We start from the raw sequence: 16,357 nt of genomic DNA, 5'->3' as shown, positions 1-16,357 counted from the left end.
TTAAAGTACTTTTGTTAACCAAATCCCAAAGGTATCATTTGACCTCCTTATGATTGTACTATTTTTTCCCATTTGCTAATGGGATAGTGTAGTCTTAATTTTCTAAGATAGGGGACATTGACTTTTCATAAACAAAATATGTTTCATTATCTATCATTGAAAATGAAATGAATTTAGGGATGATAAAATCACTTCCTAAAGACAGCTTTATTTTGATGTGGGTGTGAGAAGTCTAGCAGGGAAAAGAAAACTTGCATACCTACTGGAAACTTAAGATGGGCAGAAGAATGAAGCAAACATATATGGGATTCTTCAAATATATTTTAATAGACTGATTATTTTTATTAAATTATTGTAATAAAACCTGATGCACCTCATACTCAAAGATGTTTTCCATATTTTATTCACATGATTTTGGTCCTAGTTTGTTTATAGATAGCAAAATGGGTATGTTTGTTCATTTATAGAAAGGAATTTGAAAAATTACTATTATTTTTCTCTTAAAATTTCTTGTAAAGGCCATATATATTCCTTATTTTGGAGCCAAGATTCTAACTTCAGGGTTTTTTTTATGCTGATTCCAGTGAATGTACTGCTATATGTATATGTTAAGTTTGTGAGAATACTAAGTAACTGGATACACAACTAGAAACCACAAAAAACCCCAACTGTAGCCAACTTGTAAAATCAAGAAGAAGGTGAAAAACCAAGAATCCAGATCAGGGAACCTCAGCTAGAAACTTCCACAGATATTCTGTTTAAAGTTTTGTAGTAAAATTGACACAGTTTTAAAGAATTTTAGAAGGGTGTCTGGATGGCTCGGTTAAGTGAATGACTTCTGCTCAGGTCATGATCTCACAGTTTGTGGGTTCGAGCCCCATGTCAGTCTCTGTGCTGACAGCTCAGAGCCTGGAGCCTGCTTCAGATTCTGTGTCTCCCTTTCTCTCTCTGACCCTCCCTTGCTCACACTCTGTCTCTCTTTCTCTCACTCTCTCTCTCAAAAAAAAAAAATAAACATTAAAAAAAAGTTTAAATATTTTTAGAAACTTGGCTCCTTAGTTACAAATGTCCAATTTCTAATGACACAGAGATTAGCATGGCCCCTGCACAAAGATGACCTACCAATTCACGGCATGTTCCATATTTTTCTGAGGTGACAGGCTTTCTACTGTCACCTGTAAGCAGAGGGACTCTGAGATCATGAGAAGAAGCAGAAAAATACAAATGAGAAGGAGGAACCCAGGTAGCTTTGTGGCTTCATGTCCAACCCTCTTGCCCTTTCTTAGCCTGTGTCACACCATGCTAGCATGTCCTCCTGTAGTGCTCACATGTGCCACCACTGTGACATCCCCTTTCCCTGAATTTCAGTGCTTACTTCTCAGCCTCTCTCCTTCTGAGTCACTCCTGGGAGTGAGGGGGTTCTTCCCAGTGTTTTGTAATACTTTGAGGCTCACCCCCAAAGTATTAAAAGTAGCTTTGTAATAAACACACAAAACATACAAATTTCCAATTTCTGAGGGGAAAAATCTGATTTTTTTTGCGTGACTATGGTGCCTACCTAAGCATGAGAGACAAGTTTCTGCCTTACAGTTACATTTATGTGCCAGTGAGGATAGGACAGCTTTTAATAACAGAAATTTCCAGAGAAGGGAGTTGATCAGTGTAAGCTTAGAAGCCCTTCCAAATGCTGGATAAATCAAATCCAAACAAGCACATTAAGGATTATGGTGGATATTAAGAAGTATGAGATCATATGAGTATGAGACCCTGTCTTTGAAGATATTATAATCTAATTTATTATGGCAGCATAATAATAAGACTGATGGAAAATAAGAACAAATTATTTCAATAATCATTTAATAAAATAATAAATACCCCAAAGTGGAGCATACTTTATTGCTCTATAAATTGTGCAGAGAGCAAGAGGGAACAGGTCAGAAAGATTACTTGAAAGTACAATGGCTAATGGAAGTTGTGTAATTGTCAAAGGATATACATTGTTCCTTTAAAGCTGAGGCCTCAAAAAGGCAGAAATTTGTTCAGAAAGCATTTTATTTATTGATTTGCTTCATTATGTTTTTAACTGAAGTACAGTTGACAACATGTGTCAGGTGTACAACATAGTGATTCTACAATTATATACATTGCTAAATGCTCACCGTAGTAAGTGTAGTTACCCTCTGTCACCATATAAAGTTGTTATGGTATTATTGACTGTATCCCCTATGCTGTTCTTTTTATCCCTGTGACTTATTTATTTTATAATGGGAATTTTGTCCCTCTTAATCTTCTTCACCTATTTCACCAATCTCACCACCTCCCTCCTCTCTGTCAATCTCTACTTTGTTCTCTATATTTATGAGTCTGTTTTTCTTTTCTGTTGCTGTTTATTTTGTTTGATACCACATATAAGTGAAGTCATAAGGTATTTGTCTTTGTCTGACTTATTTCACTTATCACAATACCCTCTATGTTGCAAAATGGCAAGATTTCATTCTTTTTTATGGCTGAATAATAGTCCATGGTGTATATATACTATATTTTGTTTATTCTTCTATCAATGGTTACTTCTACATCATGGCTATTGTAAATATCGCTGTGATATGCATAGAGATGCATATATCTTTTCAAATTAGTATTTTTTTTTTCTTTAGGTAAATACCCAGAAATGGAATTACTGGAACTGACAGTAATTCTATTTTTAGTTTTTTGAGGAAACTCCCTAGTATTTTCCAATTTATATTTCCACCAGCAGTGCACTAAAGGTTCTCTTTTCTCTACATCCTTGGTAATACTTGCTATTGTCTTTTTGATACTAGTCATTCTGACTTGTGTGAGGTAGTATTTCATTGTGGTTTTGATTTGCATTTTAGGTGGAAGACATGTACTGGTGGAATATGTACTATTCCTTTTCTTTCATAAAAACAATAAAAATTTGTGTGGAAGTTACCAGGCAGGGAAAATTTATATGATACCCATTTATGGATAGCTTCTTTTGGGGAGGAATATTTTTTCCTCTACCTCTCTTGGTTCTTTGGCTAATCTAATAATCACATTAACATAGGACAGACTAATAGGATAAAAACAAATTTAATTACATTCTTTTGGGGCCCCACAAAGACAATGAGACCCAAAGGCATGTTGGGCATTTGAGGTTTATATGCCATTCTGAGCTAAAATATGGGATAGAGGCCTGGGGCTTCAAAGAGGAGGAAGGTAATTCAAAGGATGATAGAAGGAACAGATATTTGGTAAGTAGATGTTTGCCATACCGTAAAAATAGGTCCTTCAGAGCTGTTTCTCTGAGCAAGGCTTCCTATCTAAATTCCTTTAAATATTCAAGGGAAGGGTAAAAGTTTTTCTTGCATCAACTGGGTCTTGATTGCCTTCAACTCAAATAATTCCCAAGCCAGAGTGGCATATTTTGGGGTCATATAGTTTTGTTGCTCTTCACCTTACTGATTTTATTGTAGATGATCTTCTAGGTTGGGTAAAGCTGAATCTGTGTGTTTGATTTATAAAACTATGATATTAAAAAAATAGGTGCAGGAAAATTGTTTTACTGCGTTAGATTTTTGTAATAAAATTCTCCTTAGTTTTATTTATAAACTATTTCTTCATTGGACATTAAAATAAAATGGAAATTGGATACTGATGATAGGAATTTGATCATTTAGAAAAACACTGGCTTTGTTTTTGTAATTATGTTTATTTTGTTATAGAGGTATTTTCTCTCAACTTTTGTCACTTTGCCATGTAGGTATTATATACGTAGATACTTTATTTCAAGTAAATAAAGATCTCTATTTATTTGAAATAAAGTACCTACTTGATTTCTTTGTATATTTGTGTGTATTTTTCTGTGTAATAAGGGTTTCTTCATATTGGGTTGATGTTACCTCATACATGCTTTTCCCCTGTAATATTTACTTAGAAAAAAAGTGATGATAGAGATAGGTAACATTTTTTCAGGCAATGCACTCATGTTTACACAAGAACCAAAAATTCTGTACCGATAAAACAACTTTGTATTTACATTGTGCTGAGCTGGCACCCGCAAATAATAGAGCCTCCATAGTTACAGAATTACATATATGTGTAGAAACTTATTACCAATTGAAAAAAAATATTGTGTGCCCTATGACAAAAAGTTTTAACAACTACTCTGAAAAGTACCTTAATTGGCTCAAATCAACTATGAATGTTAAAAATATTGATACATCTTAACATCAAACAAAAAGATAACACGTTAGTAAAATATTTTAAAAACATGCATTTGATTCTAAAAGAAAACAGCACGTTTTAACATTTTAAGAAGTGTACTACTAAAAGGCTTATAAAAACTACTTTTTTTAAAATAAAACAAAGCCTATTGACTTTCCAAAGAAGTATTTTATAACATGTTTACATTTTTTTTTTTTTTTTGGAATTTTTGGTATGAGACAGGAATCCTGATGGGCAACAAATGTTGTGGAGTGGGCATATTTCTAAGTCTAACGTAGTATACTTAGGAAATAGTCAAGACAACCCATGGTAGGCAGCATCCTATGGTAGCAGTCTAGAGGTGTTGCATAGATTTTTTCAGTCGGGTAGACAAACACCTTGACACGTTATCTCTCCTTTCTAACAAAATCCTTCATTCTACCTGCCATTTGGCCATTTAAATAATTTAGAAATAAATATTATCTACTGTAACTGAATATGTTCTCTTCATAGCTATAAACTGTTCTCTTGGGGAAAAATATTTCAAATTATTTTTTTATTTTGGTAGAGCAAGCAGGTGACAAGGTTCTGCTTCATCCCCTGAAAAACGTGCTCTATTGCCGTACTTGAAGGCAATTACAACGTTTCATCAGCCTTATCACTGAGACATTCTCTCTGAACTCAAATCTATAGTCCCTTTACTGCAGTGAGTCATCAAATACTTAAACTATTACATTACTGCATGAATTTTTCCCCCTGAATAAATTACTTAATGTTCTTTGTCATTCTTCAAAAGCAATGCAGGCCCTGAGCACAACTCTAAACTAGGTAAGGTTTACCCTAGGCCTGTCAGCCTTCTGATTCCACATCCCGTCCTCTACTTCTGGACACCTCTTTCTGTCTGAGATCACATTAGTGTCCTCCTGGCACTCTCTATGGAGATTGTGGTCAAGGAAGGATAGAAATCTCTTCCTCAGGAAAGTAAACGACTGTTAGCAATTTTAAATGTTTTTTTTTTCCTTGCAATCATTATATGTCTGGTATAACAGAGATCAAAACCTTGAGTTTAAACTTGGATCTTAATACTTTTAAGAAGATAGTGTATAATGTAATCACGCATTTCTTCAGTGGGGGGAAAATAGACACAATTTTCCACAAAATTTTAGAGAAAGACTATCTGGGAAAGCTGTCTATGGAATACATAATAGAACCATACAATGAAATGTATTTCATGTTAGGGTATAATTTTTGATATCAGTGAGAAGGATTTTTTTTAGGTTTAGAATTTTCTCTTCACCCATGTACATAAGGCCAGCCTGATTTAAAGCATACTCTTTTCTAAATATCCAATATATATATTTAAATCTTAAAACTCTTTTTTATTTACCTATACTCTCTCATTATGTGCAGTACTCCAAGATGCTTAGCACATTCTTAGAAGGTGCTAACTGATCCAAATTAGAATGCTGTAATTTTAGGGATACCTGACATGTTGTGATCTTGTCGTGGTTCATGAGTTCAAGCCCCGCATCAGGCTCTGCATGGATGGTGGGAGCCTGCTTGGGATTCTCTGTCTCCCTCTCTCTCTGTGCCCCTTCCCCACTTGTGTGCGCTCTCTCTCTCTCTCAAACTTTAAGTAAAATAAACAAACAAAAATTACCTTTCAGCTTTAAGGCACTGTGTCCTTTTTAAGTACAAAATAATGAAATGTGTTGCATTTATTCTGAAAATCATGTACATTTCATTTTTTTAAAAGATTTTTAAGCAGCAAAATTTAAATTTATCCATATATATGTCTAGTTGCATAGCATACATTACCAATCTTTGTGAAGTTCTATGTTGACAAGAATATGCTCTTTATTACCAACTATGAATTACATAAAAGTTTTAAATCCGTGAATAAAACTGAAGGTCCAGTGTTTGCTAGCATTGAATTTTCACTTCTTAGTCACTTTGTATCAGGAATGACTTCAGCATATTTACTAGCATGTCAACAGTAAGATTTTCCTAAGATGTTTCTATGTATAATTAATAATACAATCAGTAAAAACTATTCTCCAGGGAACTCACAGTCCTAAAGTTATACATGAATTAAAGATAAAATCTGTGATATTGTACTACTTTTTTCCAGTCTCATCTATCTATAATTCAGATTGCCTAACTAAACTTAAATACAAATATGAGAGTGAGAGTATTTGCAAAGTACTAAGCTGACAAATACAGAGTGCTGGCTATTATTTCTGTTTGGAAGTCAGAGATTTGAGCTATTCATTTTGTAGTCTGACAGTCATCACTACAATTCCTTGAATTCCCAAAGCTTTTCATACAGCTTCCTCAAGGACGGCTATCATGTCTTAGCTACTGCAATGACAGATGGGATATAATGTGTCATGTGATGGATAACTCTGGAGCCATAGTACTTAATCCTTCTAATACTAATAGCTGCATTATCATAGAGATTTATGGGAATGTCAGTTTCAAGTTCCCAGTTCCATTCATGGGTTTTTAAAACTTCAGCTGCAAAAAACATGCATCCATCCCATTAATTCTAATTATCATGGTTCATCTTCTCAGCAGTTTTGCACTCCGGAACCTTTCAGTGCAAATTAACGTACCAAAAAAGTGTATTAATTAATATTTGTAGCTTTTAATTTCTGCAAGAGTGTTGTCTGGAAGCAGCTGGCAGTACAGGGCCGCTGCTATTGAATCTTTGCCAAACAAGTGCAGATGTAATTTTGTTATCTCTTGCTTAGTCATTTACGCAAATTAATTTGAACAATTAGCCTTTTACTGGTCCTTCATGAATCATGCAAAAGGGATCTGCCAAAAATTGCTAGTTGACAGAAAAGAATTGGTTAATGCTGTGCATTTTCTAGGAAGGTAATGCAGAGTGAAGCTCAACACTATTTTAGACTGTAGACAATTGCTTAAATATTCTATTGTAAGATTTACTTAGCACTGTAAAACTTGAGAATCCCCTTAATGAAGAGTAAACCTGCATACTGGTGAAGGTTTATTTGATAAGACTCAAATTTTTCATGAAATACCCAACTTGAATATGTCTTAATCAAGTATAGAGGCAAAACGAGAAGTAAGGTTTCCTTATGAAATGGAAATTAATTAACCAGTTTTTACTACTTTTCAGGTCACATATGCTCACTTCCGTTTACTCAATGTTTGTGTATATCTTTGTGTAATTATTTGTTTATTATATACGTAGATTCAAAACACATGTGTAGCCTCTTTTGGTGGCTTCTAATAATCTAACTTTCTAAGAAGTTAGAGATGGAGAGTAATTTAAAATAGTTAACTATGTAGTTATTAGATTTTCAGGTCTGGGTGAAAAAGAAGACTTTATGTGAAGGATACATGATTAAATCACCTCTGAATGAGTAGAGATCTGTTTTGTGGTCTTCATACGAAGTTACCAGTATCTTAAAGAAAAAATAAAATCAGAAAACAACAATTGTAAAATTTGTAATTCTTTTCGTTAGAAGTGGTCCAAACTACCTGTGATCTTATGTTTTTAGTTTAATTTTAATCTACTTTTTTGTTGGTATTTTTAATAACTGGAACTAAGGATTTTTCATCTAATATTAAATGCAGGTGGTTGTACACTGTTACAATGTCAAATAAAAGCTCACCTAAAGTTAAATCCATTTTTACTTTGTATAGCATTAGCTTAGAAAGGGCACAGAAAATATTTCATGGTATGTACTCAGGTATATGGAAATTATGCATTTATGTATTTTAAATACATGTATGTATGTTCACATGGACAACATATTTATATTTGGTTAAAATATGTCATTCCATCTTATTATTTAAGTTTAAAAAAAATTGTTTATCTCAGACCATAGCTTTTAAAAAAAGAGACTTGAAAAAAAAAGTGAAATTCATTTAGATGCCTGTCCTAGTATAGATCTTAAAAGTAAATCTACTTGAGATGGGTCTAATGAATTTTCTACTGCAGAATATTTTTAAAATTGAAGTTACTGATGATTACATGGATAATAAAGAATTCTAATCATAAAGATTAAAATCACAAATGTCCAAAACTGCAAAGGGATTGCTTTTCAACTGCTTTTTTTGGCCTCATAATGAAATTTAAATTTTCCAAAATATAATTTCCATAAATATAACATTAATGGAAAAAATCTTTGAAATATTTTAAATTGTTATTTGTAGAAAGTCTTATTTTATCTCTCTGTTGGTCTCAGTCCTGTTGAAAGTAAAATGCTTTGGAGGATTTCAGTTGAATAAATAGTAACAAATCAAGCTCAATGTAAAATCAATCCAGTGAATGTTTAGGTGACATTCAAAGTTTCAAACCACAATTAGTTATATTTTTTCTCTTTAAAGAAGCAACATTTGCTAGTGTTAAAAATCTAAAATCTATAACAAAGGCTATTTTAAAAATCACCTTGAAAATTTTGCAAAATAACTATAGAGTTAACATTTTGATTTATCTTATTCCTGTTTTCCACATATATTTAAGAAATTACCATACCCTATAAGTAGTAATATATAATGTCAAATATTTCTTGCTGTTAAAAATAGCTATTAATATAATTTTATTAGACTTACAGTTTTTAACTTTAATTGCCCATTTTGCTATTGCTACACATTAAGTTGTATCTTTTAGTGATAAATAATAAAGCAATGGACATCTTGACTCATAAACTTTTTCTTTATTTCAGTCAGATTCTTTAGGCTTGATTCTCAGAAGTGGGATTATTTGTTCAAATGATGTGAATACTTTGAAATTTGGTACACAATTCTTCTTTCTTTCCAAAATTATACTTTTCCCTGGAAATAAGAGAAAACTTAGATTATCACATCTCCAACAGCATCAAATATTATCAAAATAACAAAATAGAATTTTAATATTATACATTAAAAAAAAGGTAACATGTTGTTATTTGCTTACCTCTCATTATTAGTAAAGTTGAACATTTTCTCACATAGTGTCTGATGTACATTTTTCTCATCTGCATATACTTATTAATATGAAGTTCGGTGATTTTTTTCGAGTTTTAGTTGCAATGATTTGTTTAAAAGAGCTTTGTAAAATCCCATACAGATATATGCTATTATCAATAACATATTGATGAATAATCTTTTCCTATAGAAACCTCATTTGTAACTAAATAACAACACTCTAATTTCAATTTAGCGGAAACACAGTAAAAAGACCATATGCCTCCAGAATTAGGGTTGCTCATTTCTTTGGCTAAAACCCTTTTCAGAAAATTTGTTTTTCTTCTGTATTTCTGTATAGATCATTAGAAAGTATAAATCAAAATGTAATTTACATTATTAACAATACATAAGATACTATATAATTTTTCTAGCTCAAGCTATGGAAATCAGTTTTTTAAATTTCATCTTCTTTTATTTTCACTAGCAAATACTGCCATATAGTTACTTATTGCTTGAAGTCATTCTATAATTTATATGACATATGATAAAGTTCATTGGCTTTAATTATATTACAAATAACTTTCTCATATAGCAAACCAATGGAAAACTAAATCAACAAAATAATAGTAATTATTATTTTTTTTACTAATTGACCAAGGTAGCTTAGTGATCATCTTCCCCATTCCCTAGGCTGTATGTACACAGTCTACGTTATAGTCACAAACAAATGTAATACAATGGCTATCCAGAGTTTTTTAAAGAATTATATGACTTGGTATAATAGTAATTTATGGTACCATATAAATATTGAAGGAAAAAAAGAGAGGACAACATACTTCCATTTTTCCCTGGCTATGTAGATGATTTCTTAAGCACAGGATGAGATGAGTTATCATTTATCTGGTTACAAAGGAATGTGCATTTGATGTTGAAAATGCAGAATTAAGAAAATAAATAGGACTCATAATCATCAAACCATAAGTACTGGTTATATAGAGATGATTATAGGGACAGGTTTTGTGTGTGTGTGTGTGTATGTGTGTGTGTGTGTGTGTGTTTGCACATATTTTAACAAAATAAACTGGCTTTTTTCTACTTAATAAAAGACACATATTTCCCATGTTAAAAAAAGTTTTATAAATCCACTGTTATATTATTCAGTTATTTGGAATGATCCATAATTTATATAATCGACATTCTATTTTAAATATTTATATTGTTCTAAGCATTTGGTATTATGAACAACACTGAATCAACCATAGAGAAATCTTTGCATATATTCATTATTTTTTCAAATAAATTTCTTAATTGATTCTTATATTTTAAAATATGTTTCAGTATGTGTCTTAATGAATGCATTAGTGTTTTATAATATTAATAACTCTGTTAGCAATGAATACCAAGGAATTCAGATTTGTAATCATTCTTAAGAAATGATTAATAGTTTAAAATAGTTTAAAATGTTTTGGTTTGTTGTTATCAAATCTATAACTCATGTGTTAGTAATGTGTGTCTAAACCAAGTTTGCAGTTTATTTCATTGCTGGGTAACTGACTAATCAGAAAAAACAAAAAAATTCCCTTCATATATACACACTGAGAGATGAAGCTAGTCTCTCTATAATGGAAAGTATCAGTGGTAAACTTGGCTGGAGCTTGATTAATAGTAGATTAAAATCAGAGTCTTCTTGGTGAGTGCTAGATAAGGAGTTTTGGGCAAATTACTTGGTTACTGGGAAGCCTTTAAATTTTAATCATGGAAGTACTTCAGTGTCATTAGAAACTGAAAGGACAGTGGAGTCTGCTGGCAAGTTCTCTGAATTGTTGTGCTTTTCAGGCTCTCCTTCTGCCATGCTATTGAGAGCCAAGCATGGGCTGCAATCGAAAATCCTTTAGCTCCCCATGACTTTGATTGCTATTATTGTAATTTAATATTACACAGTATCTTAGAATAAAAAATTCCATGGAAATGAGAAAAGATAATGCAGGAGGTGGGGGTGGGGGTAGGGAAAATTGAAATAGCACTCAAAATTAGTTCTGAAAATAGTTTTAAGCCAGTGAATCTTTCCTCAAGCCACTGAAGCTGCAGTGAGAAAAGCAAAGATTTTAACTTAAAGTAAGCAACAGGTAAAATAAAGACAGAAAACTTTCTTTATTCTTGGAAATAGCAAACTGTGTTTAAACAAGTTGCAAGGTGAAAAATACAATAGGAAGCAAAGGTGGTTATCCTAACCTCTGCATGTTTTGACATTTCGCATATAGTATTTAGATAAAGCATCAGACACATAGAGTTTTATCCAAATAAGAATCCAACATACAATCGGCTATTATTAAAATTTTTATATTAAAGTCATGCCATGAGATTATTTCATGTCCAAGAGGCAAGTGAGCACTTTCCCCTGTGTATGTGACTTTTAGTAGTGTGAGCCCTGGCTGCCTCAGTTTTGAACAAGAAAAACAAGGAATAGAATCATAAATAATAAAGTAGTGATTTTAGAAATCACCTAATCCAATAACATTTATTTTTACCAATTAGTGAAAAGAAGAATAGAGTAAGAATATTATCTGATTGGTGTGACACAACTGAAGCAAGCTCACCATTAGAGTATTTCAGTATAGTTTACAAGTTGGGGGATACTTTTATTATGTCTGACTCCTTTTTAAGAAACAATTTTCAGTGATTCATGCAGCTATTTTCTAGAAAAGGGCACAGAGCGCTTGTGAGATTTGGAAAGAATTTTCCGAATAATTCTAAGAAACCAACACGTAACTCTGTGCATTGGTGGCTTGCATATGTGTTGTGTGCTGCATTGAGAGTTATTTCAAGTTTTGTAACCTCTTTAATATATTTCTGAAAACTCTCTTATGAAAAAAAAGGCAAACCAAGGTAGTTTGTTTATAAGCTACTTATGAACAAAACACAGTCTATTCAAGCATAATTATGAGCCGTTTTTAGCAGTGGGGATATAAATATATATCATAGAGTAGATATGATTGCAGGCAAATAGTCACTTACACAGATATTTTCAATGTGATGTAATAAGCAGATTTTTAGAGACACAAACAAGATTGAGTAGTGCAGGGGCGCCTGGGTGGCTTAGTCAGTTAAGCGTCTGCTGTGTCAGCTCTGGTCATGATCTTACCATTCCTGAGTTTGAGCCACATGTCAAGGCCCTGTGCTGACAGCTCAAAGCTTGGAGCCTGCTTCGGGTTCTGTCTCCCTCTCTCTCAGCCTCTCCCCTGCTTATATTCTGTCTCTCTGTCTCTCTGTTTCTCTCTCTCTCTCTCTCTCTCTCTCTCTCTCTCTCTCTCTCTCTGTCAAAAATAAATAAATATTAAAAAATAAAAAAAAAAAGATTAAGTAGTGCAATGAACCTGATATAGCATATAATCATTTTTGACTATCTTCTATTCATTTCTCTCCATAACTTTAAGTTATTTCATTTTTTGGTATAGAAACAATCACAAATTTACAGAAATGTTACAAGTAAGGTATAAATAACTTCATTTTTGTTTCCTGTGCCAACTGAGTGTACATTACTGCCTTCATATCACTTCATCCCTAAATGTTTTCGTGTTTGTATTCTACATGACAATAAAAACAGCCATCAAAATCGAGAATTTAACACTGATGTATCATCTTCATCGAATTCTCAGAGGATCCAGGTCAGAGTAGTGTTTTTATTTATTATATTTCCTTAGTCTCTTTCAGTCTAAAACAGTTCCTCAATCTTTGACCTTCATGACCTTTTGAAGATTACAGGCTACTTATTTTGCAGAATGTCTTTCAATTTGGATTGTTTTTCATGATTAGATCCAGGTGATACATCATTGAAGGTAATATCAAAGTCTCGAAACTTTGTTTTTTTCATCATATTCTCTTAAATGGCTCACAATTTTTCATTTGTCCCATTACTGAGGATTTCATTTTATTAATCAAAGTGTGTTTGCCAGGATTCCTAAAATAGGCATATCATGTGTGTTTCACCAGTGGTTTTGCACAATTATTCAAAGGATTCTTTACATTTCTTTTGAGTCCTCTGTACATTTTTACCTTTGGAATTAATAAGTGTTTTGTGGGATATACTTTCATGCTATCTAATAAGTTCATAGAGCCAAGCATGAGCTGCTTTGTTTATTTATCCATTTATTTTTTGTATGTGTATAGGATCATGACTTCCTATTTTATTCAGTGTATTCTAATTAATACTATCACTTATTTTGTCTTGACCAATGGGAGCTCATCAAAAAGCTAATATTTGTGTCCAGTATTATTTGAGCGCTTTTTTTTCTTTCTCTTTTTTGGTAGACCAAGATTTCTTGGCTTATGCACTTTGCCTGAAAACAGCAATTTCTCCAAGGTGCTCTGGCTCTTTTCACTAGTAAGTGATATTTAGAAGATCCAGTTTCTTTATAATTCCTTGTTGTGTCATTGTTCTCAGGTCCTATTAGTGGGCAAAACTAGGGAGTGTGTGTGTGTGTGTGCACACACATGTGCATGCATATAGTACACATATACTCTGTTGATATTTATTATTGATCTATATAAAACATGTCTTTTAGATTTATATTTTTGTGCTTAGAACTATATGTATGTATGTATGCATGTGTGGCTGTGTATATGCACATGCATATGTGTATTTCCATCAATGACTCTAATTCCAATTCATTACCATAGGGTTTATTCCAGTTTTTTTTTTTTTTTTTAACTTTTCCATATTTGTAAAAATGGCTTCTTCTACAGTGAGAATCTGCCTCCGATTATTCTCAATATACTAATTTGGTCAAGCCTCTATAAGTATGTAAACTACTGTCTGCATTGCACTTCTTCCCTGCATGCCATATACAGCTTGGGCTTCAGTATGCAGTGAGGGGCTTTTGTTATGTAAGCCTATCCCTCTTTTCCTGCTTGATATCTAACCTCTCCCCTTGGGTGGCCCTTCCACGTGGATGTCTTCTGTGCCCTGCTTAGACACCAGCAACTTATTCTAGACCACTGCCACTTCATGCCACATACTACCTCTCCATTTACTAACCCGTAAATTTTTGTGCTACAAGTAAAGGCTCTGGTGCTAATTTAAGAAGGGAAACAACAGGGGTGCCTGTGTGGCTCAGTCAGTTAAGTATCTGTTGATTTCAGCTCAGGTCATGATCTTGCAGTTTGAGCCCCACATGGAGCCTGCTCAGGATTTTCTCTCTCCCTCTCTTTCTGTCCTTACCTTGCTCGTGCTTGCTCACTCTCAAAATAAATAAACTGAAAAACAAAAAGAAGGAAAGGACGAAAGAAATGAAGGAAAAGAAGAGTACCAAATAGAAAAAAAGAGGAAGAGAAAAAGCTCTACATGTTCATCAACTCCCTTACTTATTGGTGCTAATTATGATCATTCTAGCACACTGTTCATTATAATTGTTCACATTAAGAGCCGTTAAAAGAATTTGCTGACTGTGACAGAGTGCTAAGTCTGTCCACGCTCTACAGAAATATGGGGTATAATGTTTTTAAAGGGAATAAAATCAGATTAGGGGAAGTTGCTGGAAGGCAAGGGAGCAGGAAAAGTCAAGAGTACATTAGATCTTGTCATTTTGGGAAATAGTACGAGGAAATGTCTAGATTTAAGAAAGAACATTGTTTTAGATGAAGAGAAATGGCATTCTGTATTTTTTTAAATAGTAACAGAGGAAGATAGTCATCTAAAAGATAGCAGCCAATAATTCGAGTCCCACTTCCAGACTTTCAATTAATTATGATAGTAGCATATAATGTTCCCCAAACTGCCCAATTTGACAGTCTCTTCAACTCTACGTGTTCTAAGTGTCGAGTAGCTGATTTAGTATGTTTTAGACAATAATTTTTTTTTATTTTTTTATTTTTTAAGTTTTTATTTTAATTTGAATTAGTTAACATGTAGTGTTATATTAGTGGGCAGTATTTATTGACCCCCAAAACAGGATGGCCAGTTCCTAATTGCCTAGCCAATGAACTGTCAAAATTGTTCTGTGTGACTATATGTCTATGCAAAAGACAGAATAGAGAACTAAGAAATACTTAGAATACAAAAAGTTACTATTGACTTGGAGAGAACCCCTTCCTACTTCTTGCTTCCACAAGTAAACAATTCCAGTTGCATGAATGGACAGATTGAGGTTGGCATTGTTGAATAAGCATATTCAAGAGAGCAATAGCCATTTTCAGCCTTGATTTTAAATGTCTCATGTAATTAAGGAAATAGTTTTATCATTAAACAATCAATATCATAGGCAGCATGATTAAAGATGTAAATGCAAATTATAGCAGTCTTAATCCACAAGCCAACAGAGAACATTATTAGATTGTGATAATAAACGGGCATATTGAACGAGTCTTTGATTTGGGAAGATATCCCTAGAGAAATGGCTCCTGGAGGAGCAGTGATCTCAGTCCAAATTTCCTATGAATGATGCTTTGCCTGAAGTGGTGGTATTGCTGGCATTCTAGTGTAGTAAATATGATCTTGGTTAATATAGAGATATCTTTATAGGATTCTAAAGTTAAGAATATGAAATCTTGCAACAGTGTCTGCTGCTCTGATTCCTAAGGCTAGAGGCATCTAGTCAGTTAACTACATCACAGAATTTTCATTTCTTATTGGCTCTACTAGTATAACTGAACCAACCGAACCAACCATTTGAATTCATTTTTTGCGTTTGTTGTTGTTTTTTTTTTTGAATAGGCATGATGGTATAAAAGTACTTGTACGGATAAACCTTACGTATGATTTCCTTTGAAGAAGCTAGAGTATTTGTCTTGCAGACATTGCCCCCTTTCCGCAAGCTACTCATACTTTATTCTTGTTAGTGCTGCACTCTGAATGCTCACTTGTTTCTAGCTTGTTTCTTACTATGTTATGCTAGCTTGTTTCTTACTATGTGATGCTGCTCATGACTCAGCAGGACCTTAGGAAAAAGTGTCAAAGGATATTGTAGTATATAACTTGATTACTGGATGTGTGTGTGCTCTTGTGCATGCCATTTGGGTGTGATAGCAAAAAAAAACCCAAAAAAACGAATGTCAATATAACACTCAAGTTTTGAAATTTGAGAAGTGTAGGGGAAAAAAGAGATAGGAAAACAAACAAAGTTAAGATAAAAATGGGTGAGTTGAGTATATTTTCAGATGATTACAGGACATCCTTGTGGAAATGCCTAGCATGATGACATCAAGCTGAAATTTGAGATAAAGATCAGAAGGCATT

General features: G+C 33.1%; 1 non-coding gene across 1 annotated transcript; it reads left to right on the top strand.

The window, feature by feature from the left end:
- Positions 1-1,042: 1,042 nt before the first annotated feature.
- Positions 1,043-1,148, top strand: LOC112849093 (U6 spliceosomal RNA). The gene has a single exon (XR_003222535.1). It is a non-coding gene; the product is annotated as a U6 spliceosomal RNA (small nuclear RNA).
- Positions 1,149-16,357: the final 15,209 nt, after the last annotated feature.

The sequence above is a fragment of the Puma concolor genome, chromosome C1 (assembly GCF_028749965.1).
Source record: "Puma concolor isolate L17-30 chromosome C1, mPumCon1.1.hap2, whole genome shotgun sequence".
NCBI classification, from domain to species: Eukaryota; Metazoa; Chordata; class Mammalia; order Carnivora; family Felidae; genus Puma; species Puma concolor.
This window is presented reverse-complemented; position numbering and strand designations above follow the sequence as displayed.